This window comes from Ips typographus, linkage group LG2 (genome assembly GCF_016097725.1).
Source record: "Ips typographus isolate SLU linkage group LG2, UJ_Ityp_2.0, whole genome shotgun sequence".
Taxonomy (NCBI): Eukaryota; Metazoa; Arthropoda; class Insecta; order Coleoptera; family Curculionidae; genus Ips; species Ips typographus.
Window position 1 is genome coordinate 14310455 of NC_138423.1, and position 13564 is coordinate 14324018.

General features: G+C 33.0%; 1 protein-coding gene across 2 annotated transcripts in view; it reads right to left on the minus strand.

Moving 5' to 3' along the window:
- Positions 1-13564, minus strand: part of Ephrin (ephrin) — a 416945-nt gene that overhangs the window by 284166 nt on the left and 119215 nt on the right. For both annotated transcript variants that reach the window (XM_081996239.1, XM_081996238.1), the window contains one exon: positions 5571-5628. The gene's annotated coding sequence lies outside the window, so the exon portion shown is untranslated. The remainder of the gene's footprint in view (positions 1-5570; positions 5629-13564) is intronic.

Genomic DNA, 13564 nt, shown 5'->3' on the forward strand with positions numbered 1-13564 from the left:
CGGCAACTATGTGTCCAGGATAAGGAAGACCACTGTGAGAATCTTGAAAACGGTTAGTGATGCATTTTGGTTAATAGATATTTAAAAAACATCTAATTTTTTTTGGTTTTAGTATTTAGTCGTGTTAAACAAGGTTTGTTCTAACAGTGGATGCAGAAAAACGTAAAAATATAAGAGATAGGTCACTTAAAATTCATTCTTGAACCACTCTGTAACTGTCAAACTAACCGAGTATTGTAGGTTAAAGTAGTAGCTGTCAAATTCAGTCAAAACTCTCCCTGTAAACTCGTTTATGTATAGACTTTTATATGTCAATGGATAGAATATAAAATGGGCCGCCTGTGTTGATATGTTGATTCGTTTGGCCGCCAGAGGGTTTCCAAGCTAACTAACGTTTTCTTTGCCGGTTACCACTTTTTTTTTAATCGGGTAGGTACGGCCCTGATATTTAGCACAAACCACAGTGATTGTCAAATCTAGTACCGTAGCCAAACTGTAGAAAAAAAAAACATTAAGGTCGATTTTCGCTTGCAGTAAGTGATCAAAATAACGCAAAACCCATTAGGATAGTAGCAATGTTTTAGGCAAAATTGACCCTCACGAAAATTGTCATTTGCAAAAAACAGTTATCAAGAAGTCTCCAAGCATTACATTGTAGTAGGTCACGTGACCCTGTTTTCCTAATTTTCCAGGGTCAAATTGGCACTTAACCAGTCAAAAAGTGTTTCTGGTTCACTCTGTCAACTAAATAACAAGCGTATTTGTAACCCTTTCTATACAGGGTGGTCCACTAGGAACCGCCGCGATTCATTATGGGAAAACCGTAAGATAGGAACATGCAAGCCATTTTGTTTTAACTCCTGCTTAGGAGCTATAACACTCCAAAATCTGAAAATGTCATTTTTCATACGTCGATATCTCGAAACCGAAAAGAGATATAGGTTATCATACATGAAACATACTTGAAATCGTTAGCAGAATCTAAAAATATAATAATATACAGGGTGTTCCATTTAAAATAAGCAAGTTGGTACCTACTTCCGGTATAACCGGAAGCGACACCATTTTAAAAATATTTTAGATGGACTGTCCCTTAACGGTTTTTGGGTGGATACAGTGAATCACCTTGTATACTTTTACATGACGATGGACAGCTAATAAACTGAGCTTTCCATTGATATTTTTTTTTACTACTCAAAATTTCGAGTTTTATACGTCAATGGCCAATGAAATGAGATTTCTATTGAGGTGTAAAGGTTGATTGGTAGTACGGTTTCGCTGCTAGATAGTGTCAAAATTTTTAAAAGTAAAATTACAAAATTTATAATTCTTGGTTGCTTTCCAACGAATTTTATCTGGAACGTAATGAATGCATCTTTTTTATGCAAAATATAAATTTTAATTTTATACTAAAGGTCTAGGTCGTATACTTTTTGAGAAACAGACGCTTGCACCACTTAGCCCGCCCTGTACACAACAGGGACTAAACTAAACAAATTATTTTTTCTACGAATGTTTGCAAATAAGCTACTTTGCATACGTAAAAGTGTGTGCAAAGTGGCAATTTCCCGCACACTATGCGGGAAAATTTTTTTCCCGCACACTTTTTAAAATGCTGATTATACCTTGCAACAGTGGTTTTATATAGACTATTATACATAAAATCTGCTTAGAATTTTGCGTAGAATTCAAAAATGTAATAATATTCAGCGGTTTCATATAAAAAACACGACTTTTTTCACATTATTCTTCCGTACAGTTTAGGTAAATAAACCACCTTGTCTCTGTCTTTGAAAATGAGGCTTGTTTCCTTAGAAACCAAAGCTCATTGTCAAACAACGCATTTATATGCAATTTAAAGTCTACAACAGTGTTTATTCTTACTTATTTAAGTTAAAAAAACTATTTTAATAATGGATATCACTGAAGATGAACTTCCGGAAGATGTTCTAAAAGCCGCCAACATGGCTAGTTTGCAATTGCTGCCTCTCAAATCGCGAGAAAAATACGAGAAACAGTACGAGTTGTTTACCCAATGGTGCGAACAAAAGGGGATAAAAACCTTAAAGGAAGAGGTACTTTTAGCATATTTTGTTACTTTAAGCAAAGAATTCAAACCTAACACAATGTGGTCAAAGTATTCAATGCTCAAAAATGTAATAAAAATAAAAAGAGACATCGATATCGGTGAATTTTGTAAGCTCACTGCATTTCTGAAAAAGCAGGATGTTGGTTTAAACCTAAAAAGGCGAAAATTTTTACAAAAGAAGAAATATTCAGTTTTATGAACTCCGCACCAGATGAAATTTACCTGTTAATTAAAGTTGCCACTATATTCGGACTTGCTGGTGCATGTCGAAGGGAAGAGCTAGCCAATTTAACCACTACAGATATTGAAGACAAAGGAAACCTCATAATTGTTAAAATTAGGGATTCCAAAAATCATACAGCAAGAAACTTTATAATATCAGAAGAAGTTCATAACGGAACCTACCTGCAACTGTACAGAAGATACACCGGCCTACGTCCAAAAAAGTCAAACAATCGTTTTTTCCTAGTTTACAGAAAGGGTTAATGTTTTTCGCAAAGTGTTGGAGTAAACAGTTTTGGAAAAATGCCTTCTGAAATAGCTATTTTTTTGAAGTTGCCAAATCCAGAACTCTACACAGGGCACAGTTATCTCGATCATCGGCAACGTTCCTGGCCGATTCTGGAGAAGGAATCACTGACATAAAACGCTTGGGGGGTTGGAAATCGACTACGGTAGCTAAAGAATACATTGATAAATCCACAAGTTATAAAAAAGGATTAAGTAACAAAATTCTGACCTTCAATCCTAAAGAAAGTGAAGCAGTTCCAAGTACCAGTATTTTACCTTCAGTTGCTCAATCTGCGATCAATTTAAAAAACGCGACCAACTGTACTTTTAACATTAATGTTGTTAATAACAATAAATAGTTATAAGTTGTTGTTTTTAATATCAATAAAAATTAAAAACAAAATGTATAGATATTTCATTCGTAGAAAAAATATTGTTCCTAACACGTGTGCAAAGTAGTTTTCCCGCACTTGAAGCTTATCCGAACTCCGCTTCGCGTCGTTCGTCTAACTGCTTTCGCGTGTGGGAAAACATAACTTTGCACACTGAATAGGAAAACTACTATTTCATATTTACCGAATTTACTTATCCACTACATTGTTACATCATACCATGTTACTTTGACTTTTGCCATAGTTTGAATTAATATTAATTAATAATTTGCAAAATCAGCTATTAACTACATAAAATCGTCAGAAAAGACTAAAGCATCTCATGCAACCAGAGTCAGTAATAAGTTAATTACACTGACTGGCTCTGAGTCAGTGTGATAAATGACTAATCCTTTTCCACTCCTGGGTATTGCGGTTGCGAGTTTCAATATTCCAGGCGGAGCGGATTATGTACGAGCAATTCTGACAGTAAATTGAACACGTATTAAACCGTCGCGTGTATTTAACAATCTGTCGGTTAACGACTTGGTCTAGCAATAGTTACGTCAGACTTTGAGCAAAAATGCACAAAATTAATGTTTTCGTTCTTGGCAGACAATGCCATTAACCCTGATGCAAACGGCCCGAGGAATAATCGACCGGTTTCGACTCATCCATCCAATTTGTGTCATTTCCATAAGCCCTAATCCTTCATTGTCACCTCCTTTATTATTTATCGAACAAATAAGAACAAATTTACTTAATGTACCTAACCAAATAAACCGGCCGCAAACGCGATAAAAGGGAACAAATAAGCGAAGTGTGCTTTTTAGTTGCGCTGTTATCGCTTCGTGTTTGACTTGTCGTTGCTATCACTTTCTTATTATGTTATTTCTCGGATTAGGGTCTGTTTAATTTCGAATTAATGTCTTCATTTTCGTATGGCAGGTATTTAGTCACGCAGCTGTGGATTACTAAGATTATCCTAGCACTTTCAAAGAAAACTTTGTTAGAGTACGATTTATCTTCGTGTCAATAATTATTGTCAATTGTAAGGTTAGATTTAGATTTTTATAGACTATCAATCCTGTCTACTTCGAATAACCAAATAATAAAACATTCTAATTTTATCGTTTATGACGATAATGTTAATAGACAATATTTAAAAATACCAAAGGAAAAAGAGTGAGCAACCGAGGGGTAAACCACTGGGGCATTATAGTGTACAAACTGTAGGAATTAGTGGGCATTACTTGGGAATTGGCAACATTACTAAGTAGTAGCCATTACACGTGTGTTATTTACGGTTTAGTGACAAGATGCACCACAAACATTTTTTGACTCGTTAAAGACTAATTTGACTATAGAAAATTAGAAAAGCACGGTCACGTGACTTATTAGATCTACCACGACGTAATGCTTGGAAATTTTTTGAAAAACTGTTTTTGCAAATGGCAATTTTCGTAATGATCAAATTTGCCCGAAACACCGCCATTATCCTAATGGGTTTTGCGTTATGTTGGCCAGTTAGTGCAAGCGAAAATCGACCTTAATGATTGTATTTCTACAGTTTTGCTAATACTTTAGATTTGGCAATCATTGTGCTAGGTTTATGCCAAATATCAAGGCCGTATCTGCCCGATAAAAAAAAAATCTATTTAAGATATTAGAGCGGTAACACTCAAGGAGAACATTAGCTTTGAAGCCCTCTGGCGGCCAAACGAAGCAACCTATCAACACAGGCGGCCATATTTTTTGAAAACCTATTTTATTTTCTATCTATTGACATATAAAAGTCTATACAAAGTGTTGTGTGTGACAATAAAGACAGTTTTGACTAAATTTGACAACTACTAATTTAACCTTCATTAATTCGGTTATTTTGACAGTTACAGGGTGGTTCAATATATCAATTTAAAAAGTGATTTTTAAAATAAGTGGCGTAATACAAACTTTTTTAATTTTGAACAGAGAATCAGACAGAATAATAAGAATGTGTTCCGTTGGAAAAACTTGACTTTCTGTCCTTTTTTAGAACTGATTTTTTGACCACCCTGTATTATATATTTTGACGTCTTTCTCCACCCGTTCGTAGAACAAACCTTGTCTAACATGACAAAACACAAAAACCAAGAAAAAAACCTTCCCTGATATGTATAAATTAAAAATGTTTTGGAGACCGAAAATATCAAATTTCACATAAAATAGTAAATATCTCAGAAACGGATACAGATAGGTATATGACATTAATACATGAAATATGTCTAGAATTTGACGTAGAATACAAAAATAAAAAAATATACATGGTGTCCCATTTAAAATAAGCAGCAGTTGATATCTACTTCCGGGTAAATCGTTGCACGCATATTTTCTTATTTTTACTTTTTTTTATTATTAAAAAATGGTTTTTTTAGACTCTCCAGTTGTGATAATTCAGGAAGTTAGTGGGTGTTGTTAGGCTAGGTTAGGTTAGGTTATTTATTAGGAATTACTGGGCATTACAAGAAATTAGTGGGCATTACTGGCATATTAGGAATTAGTGTGAGTAACCAAACGCAAAACGTACTACCTAAGAGAAAAATATCAAAAACTTCACATACCTTAAATTAATTTCCATGTAGAACTGCTAATTGATGAGTAGTAAACATTCTGGAAAACCTGCAAAAAAATATATTATTAGTATATTTATTGATGTTTTATTGATTGAAAGTATCCGAAAAAATTACAATTATTTTCACACTTCTTGATACAAGCAAACCCCTTGAATAAAAAAATAGAACAAATTAAAAAAATATTAGGATATCTCCCAAAATGTTATTTAAAAACTACCTTACTAACTTAACAGTATTTTTCAACCTAACATGGCCGACCATGTAATTTAAAAAAACCCAAAAAAAACCTACATTCATCACTAACTTACCTATATGCTTAAATCAAGTTTAACAGTAAAAAAGTAATACTAATTGGTTCGTTATTGGTGTTAACCTGTTTGTTTATTGAAATTAACAGCAAACAGAAAAATTTAAAATATTATGTGTTAATTATCGTTTAATCTGAATACTTAATAGCCGCACCATTACAAGCCAATCTAGCATAGAATTAATTAAGAACTTGTTACTTGTCTATTCGAACGTCATTTTATTCCTGGTGGTTTTTACTTTTTTCCAACAATTCCTCAGCAATAGAGCGTAAAATTACTAAGAATTTGCATTAATTTGTGATTGATTTAGATTAGTGTTTCTTGAACTACAGATATGTCCTAAAGTATGTAGTTACATAACTGATTATTATTAAATGTTTCTACCCTATAATTTTCCTGCAAAAAACATTTAGAGATTTTATTAAAATAAAATATTTTTAACTTATTATTTTTCGAGGTGACAAAAAATCCCATGAAATGGGACCGTACAGAGTGATGGAATTTAATTTTGACCACTCCTTTAATTCCCTTATTCTAGATCTATGTTATTAATATAGATAGATTATTTGTATGCAGGGTGTTCCAAATTTAAGTCACAAACCAAGTTTTAAATACTCTTACTTTAATTTCTATGTTTGACTTATCTACATGAGAAAGAGAGGAGACAAAAAATGAAGGTGAATTCAAAATTTTGTTTATTATTATTGCATAAACCAAAACTGCTGAAGGAAAAACAATTGAATATCGATACAGACACCAGACATCAAATAGGCCTAAAGTTTGAATATAATAAAAAATTAGTTATGGTAATTAAAAAAACCTGATTTTTTCAAATTTTGGACAACCTGTAGGGAACTAATAAAATAGATCTAAAAATTAGAAGTTCTTATACTAAAGTTAACAAACATACAGTAATGATGCGTAAAATGGACCAATACTTTCAAAATAAATTCAGGGGCTTGTTTTAATTGAAATAACGAAAAACAAGCTAGAAAAATACTTATTATTACTTTAATTTCTGAATTCTACATCAAATATTATATGAGGATATGTTTCAGCTATAAACATATTACTAACAGTCTAAATTACTCTAAATTTAGAAGAGTTTAGTTTTGAATAAATGTTATAAAGTGTATAAAAATGTATTTTTTCTAATTTTGGCATATAAAGTGACACTTTTCAAAACTGATTAGAGTGACAAAACGTTTTACTTTATGTAACTAGTTACATAAAGTATCACTTTATGTAACTAGTTATGAAAAGTTCATTTCATCACTCCCTGTTGTTTTTATGCATTTTCGTAGAAACATATGCGCGACATCCATCATAACATGTCGTTGTCACTGTTTATACAAGGTGCTATGAAAGTGAATATTTGTGTTAAATCACTTTAAAAGATGGTTTTTACCGCTTTTTGGTCAAAATTAGAAAAAATTATGTATGCAACACGTTTCGAAAATGTCTTATTGTGTAACTCATTCAAATTAATTCAAACATTCATTCGTTACACAAAATCGATCTTTTCGTAACTGGTTACATAAATAGCTAGTTATGCACTTAATTTGTAAACTGTCTAAATCATATTGGCATTGACGAAAAATTTGGAAAACTGTCTAAACAATTTGCTCGTTCTAAATTTTGTTACTCTGCACTTTTAATGTTTACATGAATTTGTTACCATTATTGGGCTTCCACATTCTACGGGGTGTTCCAGCTGAAAACACCGGTTTACGCTATTCCTTTTCTCTTGAGAAATACTATTTTTTGGCATCAGAATTCTCAAATAGTAATTGCCACGTCAAGATAATTCTTGACTAAAATACTTATAGAATAAGCATTTTATCTACACCCAATGTAAAAGTAATTCATAAACTGAAAAAAAAACTTAGGATACGTTTTTGTTGTATAATAAGGAGACAATTAACTGAAATAGTTCTCATTGAGTAGAAATCAACTTTTAACGCTTAAGCAGAGGCATTTATTTTTGTAAAAAAAAGAGTGACACCGCCTGAGATCCAGCTTTGCGCTTTGATAAATTAGTTTTCTCGACGTGAAACGCAAGAAGATAGATATAACTTAGAGATAATATTCTAAAATAAACCCCCAGCCAGTTAAATCCGACGTTACGCAATCTGGAACGGAATAGGTTGCAGTAATAATGCTCTGGGAAAATGAAAATTAGTGGCCCGTATAAACGAGGAATAATCAGCACCGTAAAAACGGCCTTAACGATAATGAGGGGAACGTAGAAAATCGCATTTTCGAGAAGATCGACCCGCCGACCAGACTTGTGTCTGGTTGATTTTCGGGGCGTTTGTGAATTAAACATAAGGGACAAGCCGAAACACCGGTCGGATTGATCTAAGCTGTCCGAGTTGGGTGATTGACGGGCGATTTTTGAATTTTGGAATTTTCTGCGAGCTTCTTCAAATTATTATCGGGCCGGATTATCGTCAGGTCGATTGTTCTCCCCGAAATTTGTTCATGCTAACGAGCCTTTTGTTGCTTTGTGTCTGTCACCGATTTCGGAAACAACTTTCAAACCATCAGCATATGTAAGCACTGTTTTCAAAACTCGCAAATAATTCAGTAAAACAAAATGGCGCTGATTTATCTACTGTCACAAGAGCATCTGATTTACTAACGCATAAATTAATTACCACATACTACATTACTTAGTCAAGGTAGCATTTAACCGGTTTATCAATCGATCATAAAATTAGTAATGAAGTCGGTTAAGCTTTGCGTCACACACCACTAACTAACTTAGACGTCTGATTAAAATATAATTTATTTTTAATATTTGAATAATTAGATACAACCAGGTTTATATTGGAAATAGGTACAAGATTGTTAAAACTTTTCAACGGGCTTTTAAAGTGAATCACCTCAAACCGCAGATTGTTATCTTCTTCAAATATTGGCTCTCGACAATTTGTTCCACAAAAAGCCAAAAGGAAATGTTTATTGCAAAGTAAACGTAATATTTTTTTTATTATACTTAACAGAAAATACTACATTTTCAACTGTTTATAAAATACAGTAAATATGACATTTTCGGAACAGCGCACGGAATTTTTTTCCCGATCCCTCTTTCCGTGCGCTTAATAATAAACATAGATATCCATGATACTAGATATCCTATGGCAACCCGAAGAAAAAAAAGAAACGAGTAATGTGTCTATAGCAACGATTTATTTATTAATGACAAATTTTATTTTCTGTCAGTGAAAATTAAGTATTTATGTATTTAATACATTTTGCAAAAATGAATTCAGATTGTGAAGAAAATCGGGATATTCCCGAAAATATCCTACAACGAGCGGCAGAAGTGAGTGCAGATTTATTACCAGTGAAATCCAGGTTGAGATATGAACAAGAATATAACAGTTTTACCGAATGGCGGACTCAGAAACGAATCAAAATTGTGAATGACGATATTCTTTTAGTATATTTTTCTGAAAAAGCCAACACTATGAAATCCTCCACTTTATGGAGTCGATTCTCTATGTTAAAGAGTTGTTTGGCAATAAAAGAAAATACTCACCATCAATATCCAAAAACGATTGTTTTTTTGAAACGACAAGCTGTAGGATATATACCAAAGAAATCCAAGATTCTTACAGCAGAACAAGTAACCAAATTTTTATGTGAAGCTTCAGATGGAGAATATCTACTAGCAAAAGTAATTTTAGTGTTTGGCATCTTCGGTGCATGCCGCAGAGATGATTTAATACGTTTGAGTTTAGATGATGTGGAAGATAATGGGCGTTTCCTTGTCGTGTTCTTACGAGATGGAAAAACTCACAGGTCAAGAAGTTTTACCATTACCAATGAAAATTGCAAATTCGATCCCTGTACAATTTACCGTAAATACGCAGATTACCGCCCTAAACATATGGAGAGTAGAAGATTATTTGTTGCATACCGAAACCAAAGATGTTACGCTCAACATGTTGGGTCCCATACTATCAGTGGTATTCCAAAACTTATTGCAAAATACCTAAAACTAAAAAATCCCGAAGAATATACCGGACATGGGCTAAGGCGTTCTTCGGCAACCATGTTGGTGGAAAACGGCGGTGATTTGCTCACTTTGAAAAGACACGGAGGATGGCTTTCTTCCAATGTAGCAGAAGGATATATAGAAGAGTCCATACAAAGAAAAATTGAAGTATCACGGAAGTTGTTTAGCCCTTGTAACTTGGAAACTACAACATCTGTAACAGTCAATCAAGAGAACCAAAGCACACACGAACACTCCGCTTCAACATCTTTAGCAGAGTCTTTAGTTCAACAAAAAGAAATGCAAAAGGGATTGAGCTTCAACAATAATACGAATTGTACAATAAATTTTACTATTAATAATAACGGTTCTGTCCAAAATTAATTTTCTTAGAATTACCTACTTGTATTTTTTTTGTTAATTTGAGTTGTATGTACTTACATTTTTACTGTTTTAAAAATAAAAATAAATATTCCCGATTTTCTTAATAATTTTTTGCGATATTTTTTGTTTATGTTGATTTCAGGTACCTAAGTATAATAAAAAATATCGTTCATTACTCGTCCAGAAATGGATTTTCCGTTCTTGCATGACTTCCCGTGTTCGGCTGCGCCTCACACGAGAATTTGTCACGCGCGCACGGAAAAATCCTCATTTCTGTACTGGTAATGAAATATACTATTTGGTGAGTGTGATTGCGTAAAGGAATTGTCCGTATAATTATGCATAAAACCGCATACTTTTTGGACTTTTGTTGAAAACTTAATTTCAAGCCATCAAATCAAACACTCTATTTTGAATTACGTCGTAACTTTTTCATGCAATTCGATTTTATTTAGTGAAGCAATGGGTTTGTTTAGTGTTATAGTGATTTTAAAATGAAACGAGGAAAGCTGGTAAATTTTTTTTCACGTTGATTTTAAATGAGAGTGGGTAATTTGGGTATTCAGTAGACTAACGACAAAAAAGTTATACAGGGTGCACCGTTTGTGTTAAAAATAATAAGGTGAATAGAAGATGCTAAAATATGAGTCTACCATCACGAAACATGATGTGTTAATAAAAAGTTGTTGGTTTTCAATAAAATAATTTCAGAGTTAATTTGAATATTCAACGACTAGCTACTGTAAATGAACCATTTTATGGTTTGCGTCAGTGCCAAATCAGAATTGATGCTTAATTTGACGATAACTATACAACGTTCCACTTACGCATGCTCTTATTATATATTTTACCTGACTGGTGATTTAGTTGTAGTAGAACTTTGAGTAAATTGCAAGACTAACTAATTTAAAGTAAATTAAGTATACTTGTTTGAAAGAAATAGAACCGTTATCGACATATTCGCAAATCGTTCTATACCTTTTAACCAAGTATACTTAATCAATTTCTTCGAATTAGTCAACTGAAAACCGTCAAAATTAACATAATTTTCAGGTCATCTCCAAAATCTGTTTGACCAGTGTGTGTTTGAATCTGTGGTTTCGATCTATACAGAGTTAAAGCTTCCAAATATTGTCCGAATCAATTTGATAAATGATTCATCAAGCATTAATTGTTATTCAAAACCAACCAAAATTGTATATTGTGGTTTTTAAAACAAAATCAATACAAACTTAAAAACAATTTGCTTTAGGAGAAAAACAGCTTTCATTAAATAGTTCTAGTTTTTAAGAAGATAATCAGGTAGTCAACTAGTCAGGGGGATCAAAAAAGCATGTATTTCAGGTATTTTATAGTAATCTACTTCTAATAAAAAATGGTTTCTTTGTTTTTTCTTGGTTTTTGTATTAGTGTTTGTTGAGGATTTGAAAAATCGTGGAATTGTAATATTACCACACTAAAGATAGAAACATTGGCATCTCCAATGACAGATTTGAGTAATTTGAATGATAGTGTTGAAACTTGACAAACAAGCATTTATCCCTTTTAAAAGGAGGACCAAGAACGAGAAAGTGTATAATCTTAGTGCTATTTTATTATTTTCTTATGTAGAGTACGAGCAGAACCTTGAGCAGCGTATTCGACAGAAAATAAAAATTTGAAAAAATCATGTTGTTTTAAATATTGTTGTGTTTTACAATAATAATATTGAAGAGTTTTCTTTTCGCAGAAAGGAAATAATAATTTTAAAAAAGAGAAGAATTTTGGGGGATCTTGTATACAAAGTGACCCTAACTTTCTAGCGGATTTTAAAAAAAGAAACTTTAGCATAACATGTTTTCTGGAATTCGCCGTTTTCGATAGAATAAAGGTTAAAAAGAAAAGTTATACAAATTTTGATTAAGAGTTGTCATTAAGAGTGTCACAGTTACAACACGCTGCTGAAGTTATATCACTCAGGTTTGGGTCTCCCTGTATGACTAAAAATCAATCATTATTAAATATTGAGATTCTCTCAGTAAAACGTACCTTACATGGAATAACTCGCTGAATCTATTTGACTACTTCAGCATCATGAATTCAAGCTACCAACCAATCTAATCCTCTTAATAAACTGGTACTTTTTGCACTTTCAGGTCTTATCGACAGTTTCTAATCAAGGTAATACCGGTAAAAGAACAAAGGGGCCTTTTTGTCGGTACAATATTAAGCCCTCGGTCCCCGGGGACTTGCTGCAAAAGAGAGAGAAGCCCTCCCGACGGACCTTTTCCGCAGACAGGAGGAACGATTCGATAATACGAAGTCGCTGGAAATATTATAGTCGCAATAATTAAATCTTCAAATCGGAAATTACGAGCTACGGCCCTGACGACCTAACCTACAAAAATTTTAGTAGTTTTTTCTTTTAAATTGCACTTCTATTCAGGTTGTTCCTTCCCATAACCGTGTGATTCTCGCGATGTTTACAAGATGAAAACAGCTACAGTTTATACTTTTAGTATAGGAGAAATGTGTTTCAAGTCAGTACGGCCGTAGCTCTTTGAGTTTGCTCCCCCATTTCGTCCTGCTAATGCTAAATTGAATTTGTAAGTATTATCGGGATGAAAATGTTGGCTACACTCGGAAATGAGGATTTTTAAAAGGAAAACTTACTTGGCTCTAAAGTATTCGAGAATTTAATTTGACGTCCCTACCGAAGATCAGAGTTCTTGTCTTGTCATTTTCGTCAAGGATCAACGTGACATGGGATCCAGGAAAAGGAAACTTTTAACTAAATATAATTGCAAAGCTTGTTCTATTATTAAGTAGTTCAGAAATGTACACAATGTTCCAAAACGTTACACAGTATTGTCAATGCTCTCATATGTTACTATCTTCATATTTTGACTATTCCTAACGACAGTATATCTCGCTCTAAAAATAGTTCAGTGGTCACACAATCATTCCCAAAAATTATGCCATAACCAGATTGATTATTATGATATTTTGATAATTTTATTAATTAAATCAATTAATTAGCTCACTAATTATCTTAAAAGTTAGTCAAAAAATCGGGCCTAAAAACAGATTTTGTCCTAATTAGGTTCACAGTTTCAGTCTTTACCCTGGAATCATACAATTTTTGAGGTTAACATTTAGAACTTGTGTAATGTCTTAAAGTCCACACTATAGTAGGTTAACGCCTTTATTTTTCCAGATAACTACACAACTTTCAAAGCTAAAAAAAACTCTCACCTAACCGAACCTTGGCAATTTGGTTGATTAAGGTCTGGTTGTACAATCAC